This window comes from Haematobia irritans, chromosome 3 (assembly GCF_050003625.1).
Source record: "Haematobia irritans isolate KBUSLIRL chromosome 3, ASM5000362v1, whole genome shotgun sequence".
NCBI classification, from domain to species: Eukaryota; Metazoa; Arthropoda; class Insecta; order Diptera; family Muscidae; genus Haematobia; species Haematobia irritans.
In genome coordinates, this window is record NC_134399.1 from 4,031,515 (window position 1) to 4,046,352 (window position 14,838).

At 28.3% G+C, this 14,838-nt stretch overlaps 1 protein-coding gene across 2 annotated transcripts in view; it reads right to left on the reverse strand.

Annotated features, from left to right (window-relative positions):
* Positions 1 to 14,838, reverse strand: part of Myo10A (unconventional myosin 10A) — a 48,968-nt gene that overhangs the window by 3,961 nt on the left and 30,169 nt on the right. The window lies entirely within an intron of this gene.

Sequence of the window (14,838 nt, forward strand, 5' to 3'; positions counted from 1 at the left end):
GACGGTGATGATAATTACACCAAAATATGCCTTTCCATTTTGGTTTATATTAGATTTTATGTTCAATTTCCTAGTTTCTTGCCTCCCCAAATTGTCAAACATGTCCAGATATCGACACCTGCTGTTAAACTCAGGTTTCAGGAGTATTGATGGCCAGTGTTAGTATTTTTAGCCACAGGGGGTCGATCTCTTATGAAGTTGTGGTCTCTCTCTCTGTCTACATTACACATACGTATGTTATTTTTGTCATAACAATATGTTATACTAATCTCCGATGACAACTATAAAAATATTTTGTTTTATAAAACGCACATTGGGATGGGACCTAAAGTGAGAGAGAAAGACCTATGAATAGTCTGGTTTGTCTTATTTAGGAACTATATGACAAAGTTTTCTAAAAAATTTTAACAAAATTTTCTATAGAAATAAAATTTTAACAAAATTTTCCATAGAAATAAAAGTTTTACAAAAATTTCCTATAGAAATAAATTTTGACAAAATTGTCTATAGAAATAAAATTTTGACAAAATTTTCAATAGAAAAAAAAAATTGGAAAAAATTTTCTACAGAAATAAAATTTTGACAAGAAATAAAATTTTGACAAAATTTTCTATAGAAATAAAATTTTAACAAAATTTTCTATAAAAATAAAATTTTTGACAAAATTTTCTATAGAAATAAATGTTTGACAAAATTTGCTATAGAAGTAAAATTTTGATAAATTTTTCTATAAAAATAAATTTTTGACAAAATTTTCTATAGAAATAAATGTTTGACAAAATTTACTATAGAAGTATTTAAAAAAAATTAAATAAATTCAATATCATTAAAAAATTTAATTTTCGCGTTAGTTGATACTATTGAAATAAAATTTTAATAAAATTTTGACAAAATTTTCTACAGAAATAAAATGTTGACAAAATTTTCTGTAGAAATAAAATTTTTACAAAATTTTCAATAGAAATAAAATTAAAATAAATTAAAATAAATAAAAAAAATAAATAAGTTTAGTCAATGCATGGCTTTAAGCTGAGATCAAAAAAAAAAACAACAATAACGATTGAAGAGAAGCCAACAATAAAACAAAACGAATAAATTAAAATAAATAAAATAAAATTTTCTATAGAAATAATATTTTGACAAAATTTTCTATAAAAATAAAATTTGACATTACTTTCTATAGAAGTAAAATTTTAACAAAATTTTCTATAGAAATAAAATTTTGTCAAAACTTTCTATAGAAATAAAATTTTGACAAAATTTTCTGTAGAAATAAATATTGATGAAAATTTTGACAAAATTTTCTATAGAAATAAAAGTTTGACAGAATATTCTATGAAATAAAATTTTGACAAAATTTTAAATAAAAATAAAATTTTGACAAAATTTTCAATGGAAGTAAAATTTGGACAAAATTTTCTATAGAAATAAAATTTTGACAAAATTTTCTATAGAACTAAAATTTTGACAAGAGATAATATTTTGACAAAATTTTCTGTAGAAATAAAATTTTAACAACATTTTCTTTAGAAATAAAAGTTTGAAAATTTTCTGTAGAAATAAAATTTTGACAAAATTTTCTATAGAAATAAAATTTTGACAAAATTTTTCAATATAAATAAAATTTTGACAAAATTTTCTATAGAACTAAAACTTTGACAAGAAATAATATTTTGACAAAATTTTCTATAGAAATAAAATGTTGACAAAATTTTCTATAGAAATAAAAGTTTGACAAAATTTTCTATAGAAATAAAATTTTGACAAAATGTTCTATAGAAATAAAATTTTGACAAAATTTTCTATAGAAATATTGAAACAAAATTTTAAATAAATTCAATATCATTAAAAAATTTAATTTTCGCATTAGTTGATACTATAGAAATACAATTTGAACAATATTTTCTATAGAAATAAAATTTTGATAAAATTTTGTGTAGATATAAAATTTTGACAAAATTTTCTATAGAAATAAAATTTTGACAAAATTTTCTTTAGAAATAAAATTTTGACAAGAAATAATATTTTGACAAAATTTTCTATAGACATAAAATTTTAACAAAATTTTCTATAGAAATAAAATTTTGACATTATTTTCTATAGAAAAAAAAATTTTGACAAAATTTTCTATAGAAATAAGATTTTGACAAAATTTTGTGTAGAAATAAAATTTTGACAAAATTTTCAATGGAAGTAAAATTTTGACAAAATTTTCTATAGAAATAAAACTTTGACAAAATTTTCTATAGAAATAAAATTTTGACAAGAAATAATATTTTGACAAAATTTTCTATAGAAATAAAATTTTAACAACATTTTCTTTAGAAATAAAAGTTTGATAAATTTTTCTATAGAAATATTGAAATAAAATTTCACAAAAATTCAATATCATTAAAAAATTTAATTTTCGCGTTAGTTGATGCTATAGAAATAAAATTTTGACAAAATTTTCTATAGAAATAAATTTTGCCAAAATTTTCAATAGAAATAAAATTTTGACAAAATTTTCTATAGAACTAAAACTTTGACAAGAAATAATATTTTGACAAAATTTTCTATAGAAATAAAAGTTTGACAAAATTTTCTATAGAAATAAAAGTTTGACAAAATTTTCTATGATATAAAATTTTGACAAATTTTTAAATAAATTCAATATCACTAAAAATTTAAATTTTCGTGTTAGTTGATACTATCACAGTCCATTGTAAGTAAGTTCCCCTTTTTTATAGAATTAGTAACTACCTTGGTGGTAAAAGTAAAATCGTTAAAACCTTTAAAATTCAACACATTTAAAATTCAAAGGATATTTATACATCCATAAAATTGACTTTAATAGGAGAGATATTAATATATAATATTGCAAATACTGAAAAAGTTCTAAAATAAAAAAAGACAAAAAAAATTTTACATACTATCCAGAAACATTTAATCAAAAACTTCCAAATAAAATTTTTTTAATTTGGTACATTTTTCGTAGAATTTTATTTAAATCTTGGTAGATTAATTTTGACACGAGTGGCAACCGTGCTTGCGACAATATTTTTTTAGGGTAAATACGGTAAACATATCCAAGCATGATATTTCTCCATGTTAGTGATTTGAAAAACCCAATCTACTCTACCAATTGCATCTCTAATAGAGATTATCATTATTGGGCGCTTCATATTTTTTCGCCACACCATAAAAACCCCCACATTCAATTAGTTTGATCATAAAAAATTGTTTCCATTTCAAATTGCAATAAATACAAAACTTTCAAAAACAAAATTATTGCACATGAGGTAATTGAGATTTGGATTTTATTTCAATAGGGGGAAATACCTCACAAAAATTCATGCAATTTTCTCGAGCAAAACAAACAAAAAAAAAAATAGATAGTTATGGTCTTTTAATTATGCACCCCAAAAAAACCTAAATTGTTTTTTTTTTCATTCGAATTGGAAAAAATCTCAATTAATCATCTTAACAATTTCTCAAAATGGCAATACAAATAAAACAATTTTATTTAAAACAATAAACCAAAAAAAAAATGAAAAACAAAAATAAAGAAAGTCTTAGCATAGCCATGAGGAGAGCTCAAACTAAATATTAAACACAACAACAATTAAAACAAAATGTCTGAACGGTCAGGGATAAATGTTTAAATGACCGAAGAGGATGATGTTGATCATCATCATCTTCTTCTTCTTCGTAATGACCATTATAATTATCATTAAAGTGATAGCAATCATTGTTATAGTCATTCAGTGACTATACGAATGCGGTCATTACTCCATAAAACTCTCATAAATATGATATACAAATACTTAAAAGTATTTATGTATTTCGTATTAAAATTTACAATTAACAAAAAAAAAATAATGTATCGTATATGAAGGCAAAACGCATGAATGATGCTTTGACCATTATATCTGCGGCCAGCTGTCTGTTCATGCGTTCATTATTTTTCAAAAAAAATACAACAAGTGTTTTTTATATAAATTTGGTTTTGTTTTGATTGAAAATTACTCTCCGTCATAGTGATTCACTAGCATATAATATTTCTGTCTATAGACTTTCACGCATAAACTTTAAATGCTATGGAGTCTAGCTACGTGAATATTCTATGACCCATAAAAATTGTAACAGCATCAAAAGATTTAATACGTGAGCCCGAGATTTTCACAAAACAAAAACAATGAGGCAATTCAAACTGAAAAATGAAAACTTTCATAAATGAACTATTGAACCTCAACTAAACTAGAATGAATAAAATAGAGTTCAAGGTAAGATTTATGTTCTATATTTTAATGAAAATTACGCCAAAGAGTTGTTATCGTTAACGAATGTTTGTGGAAAAGAAATATGAAATTTATAAAAAAAAAATCAGGGAAAACTCCATACAACATGTTCAGGAATAATTTTCATATAAATGATTATGCTCTATTGCTGAATATCAATGAATAAAAATGGACTCAAAATAGTTATAGCTTAACAGAACCAAAAATGATCTCTCTAGATGCCGCCATTGAAACCTTACATTACATATTCAAGCCTTCATAAAATGTATAGAGACTGGACATTTTCTGGATTTTCTTAGAATTTAGAATTCTGAAATTGATATTTCAACGTATTACAAATAGATTGACAAACATTTTACAATCTATCCTATAGAGGAGCTAAACATAAGTATTCATCCAGAGAAACGGAGTAAACCTTAACCCTCTAATACCCAAGCCTCCATAGACTGTTTTCATTTAAACCAGAATTTTTTAAAACCCCGATTAAAAAGATGATTTGAATAAAAAAAATACAAAATAAACTTTTTAGTTATGGTGAAAATTTCCATATAAATCTTCTTTTTTCTTATAGCCTGTGTGATATAAATTGAATGATTTTATCTGTCGAGCAAAAAAGATTAGAAACTCGAGGGTTAAAAAGAAGTATATGCCAATCACAGTTGATGGAAATGCTTTCAATCATAAAATTTTAAATAAGAAAGGCATAGGGCGTAATCTCTTGAAAATAGCGAGATCTCTTGAAAATAACGCCTACACTCAAAAAAAAAAGTTTACTTGGATCCAAAGATCTTCCCTTAAGGATTTTGGTACTGATTGCGAGCCAAAGATGCGACTTCTTTAAAATAAAGACATTTTTTACGGACCTTCCTGGCTTTACATCTGGGATCAATAAAATTAAAATTGGATACAGATCTCATTCATCGAGTTTTTATTTTCCTTTTGCGATATATTAATAAAGATATTTATGTACAAACAAATTCCAATTCCACCAAAATCCAAATTATGCCAGGTACTTCAAAGTAAAACAGTTTTCTTAATGCTAAAAAAACTTTAAACCAAAGATACAAATCCTTAAAATAAGTCTTAGCCTATATTTGAAGCGTTTTTATCTTAAATTCAATATGTCAATTGAGTTAAACACGATTTCTTTAAATTGGGATTTTTTCTTTATTTTAATGAAAATTTGCCTTATTTCAAAGATTTACAACTTCAGCAGAGAGACGCAAAATTTCAAGATTTGTGTCCTAAATTTAATGAAAAAAAGTTTGAAGCAAGGATTATAAACTTTTTTTAATTAAAATGTCATTGTTTTAAAGAATTTTGCGTAGAATTGCGTAAATTTGGAGTCCTAAAATTTAAGTTGCATAATCTTCCATATTAGGTCAATATTTTTTTCATATTAGGTCAATATTTTTTTCAGTGTAGCGAAGGGATGGGAATATGGTCATAAAATAATATCTAAACTTAGATCTATAAGAATAAACCAAATAAAATTGTAATACACTCGAAAAAAATGAACCCACCAGAAAGAAAAATGTGGACAGGACAATGTGGGAAAATTTTAATAAATTTGAACTATATTTGAAACATGTAAATATTTTTCGACAAATTCTAGAAAATGTATTAAGTAATGAAAAAACGAAGGGAAGAGGAAATGATCGTAAAATAATATCTAAAATTAGATCCATAAAATATAGCACAATAAATTTTAATACAACCAAAAACAGAAGATCACCCTCCAGGCAGAAAAATATGGGTAAAGTTGTCTAAACTATAACGAAACTGTATTACAAACGCCGATATAACAAAACTATGTACAAATTTTTCGAAAAATTCAAGAAAATTTACTGAACGTAATTATTCTTTTCATTTGTTGAAAAAATGTTTCTATTCTTTTGCCGTATAAATTCATTCGATAAACTGCCAATAATTTGTTTTAAATATGAGCTTTAGACTGGTTATTATTCCTCTAAAAGTAAAAAAAGTATAAAAAAAATTATTAATGTCAAAGAAGCTTTCTCATATTGGAGAAATTTTAATTAAAATATAATAATTTGCATGAACCTAAATTGGCTTTAGTGCTCTGGAGGTTTCACTTTTTTTAGTGTGAATTCAAATAATTAAATAATTAGATCTTTTCCCAGTATATATAAATCAAATATGTATACAATGGAATTCAATGTTTGAATTTTGCGAATCTTTGGTTTAAATATCATTTATTTTAAATTCTTTTCATTATGAAAATCTATTATTAGTAGTTTTCTTTTTTTTAAATTAAAATATTACAAAATATGTGCCCTATGGCTAGAAACTAAAGCCACATAAAAATATCTTACTACAAATCTTTAAAAAATTTCTTTATTCAATTTCCTTAAAATGTTATAAAACAAAAGACTTAAGACACATGCAGCCAAAATAACAGCTACTGAAAATACCCTAAGGAATATATTTCTTTCTTCTGTTACATCCCATGTTACCACAAATTATATATGACTGAGAAATATTAGCAACCATATTTAATTGTATCTCTTTTTAAAATGCTTAAAGGGCCTTAACTCAACACATTATTAGTTGAACATATTATGTAAATTTTAATTTGTTTTATTATTTCTAATTTAATTATACATTTTTAAGCGAAAGAGAGTTGAAACGGGGTTGCTACCTAATTTTTAGTGTCATTTCATCAACACCCTTTAGAGATTTGCCATTTAAGCTAGCCTAATTAGATATTTAACCGAGTTTATTGTTTGTTTTTATTTTAGTCAACTTGTGAAAAACAAAAGTCAAGATAATGATGCAGAGTTAAAACTAAATAAAAGTGACGAGACCGGACAAGAGTAGAGCAGATATAATAAAGCCCATTAGATTGGGAAATTGTGTCATGGATTTGTAAATTTTAGGTTAATCTGAAACCAAAGATACTATAAAGCAAATAGAGAGTAGAGTTTGAAGAGTAAGAGGTAGTCAGGAAATAATTATGACATTAAATAATATCGAGTTTCCGAACAAAATCTAAAGCTTTTCATATTGAGTGAAACGGAAACATTGGACCTACACTCTATACGAGATATTTTAATCAACTCAGAATCAATACCTAAGACGATATAGCGTTGAAAGAATAGCATATATAATATATGGACATACGGACGGACATAACAAGCGCAACCATGAGACATTTGCAGAGTTGTATAAGATGAGGTTTAAGCCTAATTCAAGGAAGTTGAGGCATAGTTTCGTGATAGTCTACACAAACAGGGATTCACTGATATACACAAGAAATCAATGAAAAGTCGAGACAGTTTTACAAACCGCGTTTACAAACGTGAGGCGAAAATTTTTCCCTTAGCCTCAAAAGCGATTACCTCCGTTTTCTAGAATTCCCAAGTAAAACTATAAGGGGACACAACTATCCTGAATTATTGAGCGGATTCAATTGAATAAAATTAAAATTACTATGTGAAGGAAATGTGTCCCATTCACCTTGATAAGCAACTAACACACACCTTTCCTTTGCCAAATTGGTCGAATGAAGAGAAAATTAAATTGAATTTAAATGTATACATATTTTAAATTGTAATACAATATAATATAATACACTTTCCAAAAAAATGTTTGGGAAACCAAAAGAGTAAGGAAAAAATATTTTAAATTTATTTTTCTTAATTTTTCAAAACAAAATCCGCAATACTAAAATAGCATCACATCTGATAAATTAATGCGAAGTAAAAGGATGGCGCGAACTCCGCCTAATGGCAAACCCATGTAAATTTCACAGCTTCTGATCTTATTTTGTATCACTTCCGAAACCAAAAAGAACATTTTCATTGCTTTTTCGGCCAAACTTTGTTTTCTGATTCTTTTAGATGTAATGTTGGAAATTTTCGAAAATTTGACTCTAGCATCATATTATCAATTCCATTTTCGAAATAAAATAAATAATTTCATGTTTTTGGGTTGTGTAACCTTTTCACTTATTCATTTAGTAGTCCCATCGATAAACACTAGTTCATAACATTACCAATCTAAATTCTAAATTTACTTATTTTTACCTCACTTTTGTTCATTGTTTCGAAACGTTGCAATATCTCTTTAACTGAAATTTTATTTTCGCTTGGTTCCTCCACTATGGTCTCCATGCGACTCATTGAGCCACTACTGGCTACGCTTGAACGGCGAGTTTTCGAAACACTTCCATTGGCATTTGAATGCATTTGCTGCTGTTGAGGCAATTGATTGAGGGCATATGCAGTCAATTCTGTACAGTGTGGCGGGCTTTTGTGATTTATGAGACTACCATTCTCTGGACTCTTACATACGGTGTTTTGTGTCAAATCATTGACAATCTGTTGGATATGAGTTAAGGGTCGTCGACCCAAGGTACCATAATTACTTTGTTCTTTAGGTGATGCGCCATTTTGATTGTCTAACCATTCCGAGGTATCCTCGGACATATGGTCACAGCATTCGGAATTGTTGTTATTCGTGTCGGACAACTTGGGCGGAGATGGAGAATGCGAAGACAATGATGATGGTGGAGTTGATGAGATTTTTTCCCTTGACGATGTTGGTGTAGAATTGTCACGCTGTTGCTGTTGTTGCGAATGGTTTTGCTGTTTTTCCAGCTCCTCTTCATTTTGCCATGAATTATAGAATTCCATGTCATGACTGAGTGAAGAACATTGCTCATTGAACTCACGTATGGTCTCATCGGTCAATTGATCCAATTCTATACGCCTATGGACTTGCACTGCTGTTGTCCCCGTTATGTGAGCTATTTCAGCATCATCGGAATCTGTAAACTGATCACGACCATTTTGGCGAACCTGTGTTTCAACTTCATTACAATTACCATCAACAACGTCATCATCACGATCGTTATCATTATTTTCTAGATTATCCATAGGACTATTGAGGGAATCCAGTGAGGTGGCCAGACTTTGAGATTTTTCCAAATCACATTTTATACAATCCGAGGACTTCTTTTTACCAGCAGGACTCTTCAGTTTTTTATTCTCTTTGTGAGAGACTTTGCCATTGGATTGGTGCTGGGAATTATGATGTTTATCATGGTTCATTTTATGGATTAAAGATTCCACTTTATTGACAATACTGCTAAATTTGTGAGGTATAGTATGGTGTTGTTGATGATGATTGACTCCACCCGAACTATTGCTACTGTTGTGGTGGCGTGCTTTAGTGGTACATCGTAGACTTTCAGACATGATGAGGCCAAAAACTTAAAACCGGTGATGATACTCTTGGCCCCGTTTGGCCCAACTGGAAGCTGTGTGTATGCACTTGAGAAGAGTTCGTGTGGCAAGTTTAAATAACGTTGGATACTGGTTTCTGTTACACATTCAGAGGCCACTTCCATATAAATGAAGCCATGGCATAGCACAATACAGGAGGAGGTTTAATCATAATGATGATTAACAATCACGTTTTGCACCAATTTGTGATGTGAGCAGACTACACATGTCCGTCTGTCCTCTGTGTTTTTCTTAGTTTTCTTCGTGTTTTGTGTGTCCGTCTTTCGGTAGGTCTGGATGTATTGGCTTATTATAAGTTGAGTTAGGCAACTCTTACGCTCACAGTAGTGAAAGTTTTAGACTGCACCCAAACTTCACAATAATAAATTAAAACACTCCAATTCCTTCGATAAGACCTTTGGAATATGGTATAACATTCACAAATTGTCCTTGTATTCTCTTAAAAATTCAACAACTTTCATGGAAAATCCAAATGTGTCTAAAACTTTTCATCATCTATCACAAGATTTTTATAGCTTTCGAGAGACATTCTTTATGTAGATTAGTTTGTATTTTATTTATTTCCTCTAAACCGGATGTCTATGTTCTCTTCACTTTTTTTATTGTATAAAAGTAATTTCACTATAGAACCATATCCACATATGTATGAGATTCGAACAATTGTTTTTAATACTTTTTTAATTGGCCATAACCATCACCAAATCACCATCATCATTGCCACCACTAATAATGGTGGTATGCTATTCTTTTCTACTTTTTTTTTGTATATCTAAAACATTATCGAAATGGCCTGTTTAATTTATGGATATATAGTCATTTGCTTTGTTGTTCTTTAGTATTTGCACATAATTTGGTGGGGACACTCTTCGTAATAAATGTGAAACGCGTTTATCCGCTGCCCAGGTTGTTAACTGGTGGACATGTATTCTTCAACTGAATGAAGCGTCACAGCCTTATATCCAATACCAACTTCACTTGACCATTTCACTAGAGCCGGCCAGCCATTCAGGTATTCAGAGTCAACAATAAGCCAGCAAGCATTGAATAAAACTTCGACTTCAATCACACTCTCCACACAAGGTATTTGGGTAATGTGCATATGTAATATATTAGGATGTAACGAAATGAATCTCATTCTGAATCTAAAATAATATTATAATATCGAATGCTTTGATTGTCAGGACGAAAACAAATTTAAAAAAATCCTAAACCTAAATTTTAGAATAGATCTGATATTTTTCTTTTTTAGAGAACTTTCTCGATAAAGAAATTTCTAATCAACATTTTTCGATTTGAAAGTTAAGTTTTAGTTTAAATTGTTCTTAATTTGTTAGTAATTTACCTTTAATTATAAAATTGTGAATATATATGGAAAAATTTCGAATTAATAGCAAACAAAATCGGCAAAGAAACCGCAGACAAGAGCGACTTGAAAGAGATTGTGGAAGCAAACTTAACTCTTCAGGACAACCATGTAGGAAAACTTACCCTTTTCAAACAATTCCAGATTCCAAATTTGGTAAAATAGAAAAAAACAACGTACCAATGTGAACCATTTTTGGTACACTTTTTTAAAACTCTTAGAAAAAGGAGTAAAATTACGCCTTCTTGGGCAAAAGAAGTGAACTAGTGAAATTGGTTTAAATGAGGGCCATATGATAAATCGATAGAGCTATATTTCAATACAGCTCATGTTCCAACATAAGGTGCCAGCAGACAAAAAACGAATCTGTTCCAAATTTGATGAGGATAGGCTCATTGGGGGTTTGAAGTTCAATATCTATCAGATTTTTTCCAATAAAGAGAACTGATGAGATGTGGATATCTGAATCAGCTGTCTTCTCCAGAATTTGGACTGTATTTATATTTTTGCCCATAACACCATTAAAGAAACAAAGAAAAGGAAATTGGTAATCACCCCCAAAAAATCCAAATTTCCATCGACATCCCAATAAAAATTGAAATTTCATATGAAAAACGAACAATAGTTAAATCGTGATCAAAATCCAAAATTCTATGAAAATCTTAAAAATATCAAATCCTGAAAAAATCGATATCTTTATATGAAAAAACTTGTTTTTCTCGTAATTTCTATACTATGTCTCTTAGAGCGACAAATAGCTAAATTCGCGATCACCCTCAAAAAATCCAAATTTCCACCGAAATTATGAAAAATCTAAAATCGTAGTCTCCGCCAAAATATCCAAAAATAAAAAACAACCCTATGATATAAAATCTACGTTTCTCTGATAGACTCGGTAAAACGTATCGTTGTCTTTTGTGCACATCATAGATGAAAAGGTATCGAATAATTTTGGAAATTTACAACAGACAGATGGACAACACTAGATCGTCTTAGAATTACAAGAATATGCTCCTACGGGCAAATAATATTCTTAATTTAATTTACTAACTTCTCTCAGTGTAAACTTATGCCAAAATATAGAAACTTTTTCTTTCAGTGTAGATCTTTTATTTTTTTTGTAATATTTTCTTTTTCGTAGGTGTTTTCTTTTAAATATCTCAATTCAATGTATTCTTCATAACATCCTATGATATCTATGCTCTCCAATATATGCAGGTCTCTCGATATTACCGTTGTAATTATTTCCATTGTTGTTGCTATTGTATGCTATTCTGTGTGAGTATATTGCGATTGCCAGAGTCACCATTAATATACACGCAAAGACCATGTTAAACCTGATCCGTAAACCAGTATGCGTTTAAAAGCCTAAACATTCAAAGCAAAAACAAAACCATACCAAACTTAATTCAAAATAACTACAACAACAACAAAAGAAACAAACAATGTTGTAAAATCCATAGCCATAGCTACCATAAATCCAACATACCTCTTCTTTTGTTTTCCACAATCCCTTTACCCCACATCGTTGATAGTCAATGTTTTGTGGAGTTTGGTTTGTTTTTATTTTAATTCATTTCTCTAACTTCATAGTTTTGTTTCTTTTTTTTTTTTGCTTTACTGCTGAGAAGAGTTTTGGGGTGGGGATTTTAAAGCATGAATGACCAACAAATTTTCATTTGCAATTTCCATTCCAAAATCGCCATCGAGCAAACATACCAAAATCATACAACAACGACTAGGTTAGAGGCAAAAGAAAGGCAAACAAACAAACATATGGATTTGGTGATAAGCTATGTGAAGGTGCATTATAGTAATTAGTTCAAAACACTCAAAGAAATAGGTTTGATAAAAATTTTGTTGGAAAAATAAATTCTTCCTTTAATTTTGAAAAACTTGGCATTGATATTTAATTTCTCCTCTAAAGACAAAAGTGTGTGTCTTAAGTCTTTTGTTTTTATCTCAACATAGAGATTCACACTCTCACTATCTCTTATTCTTTATTAAAAGAGAACATCTAAAAAAATCATATTATAATATAAACTATGTGAAGGCGCATTATAGTAATTAGTTCGAAACACTCAAAAAATAGGTTTGATAAAAATTTAGTTAAAAAATTGGTTTCAATTTTGTATTTCTCTTCATTATTCCTTATAGAGAAAAAAATATGTGTCTTAAGTCTTTCGTTTTTTAACTCGACATAGAGACTTACTCTCTCACTATCTCTTATTCTTTATTAAAAGAGAATATAAAAAAAATAATGACAAAAAACATATTATAAAATATAAGGACTAAAAATTTAAATAAAAAAATAACTGAGCGTTTCTTAAATTTGATGTCTATAATGTCGATTTAAGTACATTCTCTTCTCTAAAGTCAATCCGTCATGGAAGATTATGCAGGTTTATTTTACAATATTTTAAGATATAAGATATAAATAAAATATATTTATATTTGAAAAGAGTAATTTTCTATTTTAAGGCTATTGAAATTCGCTCTTGCCGGTGATGAAACATATTCATCTTCTCATTCAATAATTTCAAAAATGTTTCAACTTTCTATCATATTTGGAAGAAAAAAAGTATTAACATTTTGTTAAAATATCTTCCGAATTATACAAAACTTCAAAGTGGATACAATTTAGCTAAAATTAAACAATTTTAGAATATTATAAAAATAGTTCAAAATTTTCTGAAATAATTAAATAATAAGTAAGTACACTAAAAAAGTTGAACCCTCTATTTCTCTAAAGTCAATTTAACTTTATTTCAGTTCTTGGAATTACTATGTTTATAGAAAGTTTCCTTTACTCTAATAATTTTTTGCGTACGTTAGTTAAATGAACTAAAAAAACTGGAAAAAATTATATACAAATGAAGCATAAAGATTTACTAAATTCGAACTTCTCACAAAATAGTTCATTATTTCTTTAAATTTTGCAAATTTTACTACAAATGCGCCCATCTTGAATTTTGTATGTTACTAAAGAACTTCTAGAAATTTTTAACGACAACATTTTATTTAAAAAGTGAAAAAAAATTAATTATGTCAAAAATGTTTCTTCAATTTGTCGAAAAATATTTACTTATTTTTGTGATATCGGCGTAATGTCAGCGTTTGTAATATTATTTAATTAAAATTTTCAAAAAATAATTAAAATTTTCTAAAATTGACCAAAATTTTTCTTCCTGGGGAGTTCACTGTTTTTTTCAGTGTACTTAATTTGTTGGATAAATCTTATTTTCACTTCATGTCCTTAGAGTAAGCACAAATCTAGGGAGCCACCGTGGTGCAATGGTTAGCATGCCCTCGTTGCATACACAAGGTCGTGGGTTCGATTCCTGCTTCGACCGAACACCAAAAATTTTTTCAGCGGTGGATTATCCCACCTCAGTAATACTGGTGACATTTCTGAGGGTTTCAAAGCTTCTCTAAGTTCGGTCTCGGCTATAAAAAGGAGGTCCCTTGTCATTGAGCTTAACATGGAATCGGGCATCACTCAGTGATAAGAGAGAAGTTCACCAATGTGGTATCAAAATGGACTGAATAGTCTAAGTGAGCCTGATACATCGGGCTGCCACCTAACCTAACCTAAATCTAAAATTTCGTAAATTTATTTTTGCTTTAAATTTCTGAAATAAAAGAATTTGCTTTACCACTTTCGGATTGGCTATATAGATCCAAATTTAGCCAGCTAAAATTGATAGAATTTTGTTTTAATCAATTCTTATTTTTCTTGAGTGTATAATGCCCCATGCACTCTAAATGCATTATGAATTATACACTCAAGATCACATACACAAAAGATAATAAAATATTGGATTAGACATTGCTTGCAATTTGATTATGCTCACAGTTTTGAATGTAACCAAGTTCAAACAGGAAAAAATCAACATAATTCAAATTGTAGACATAGAGCAGGATA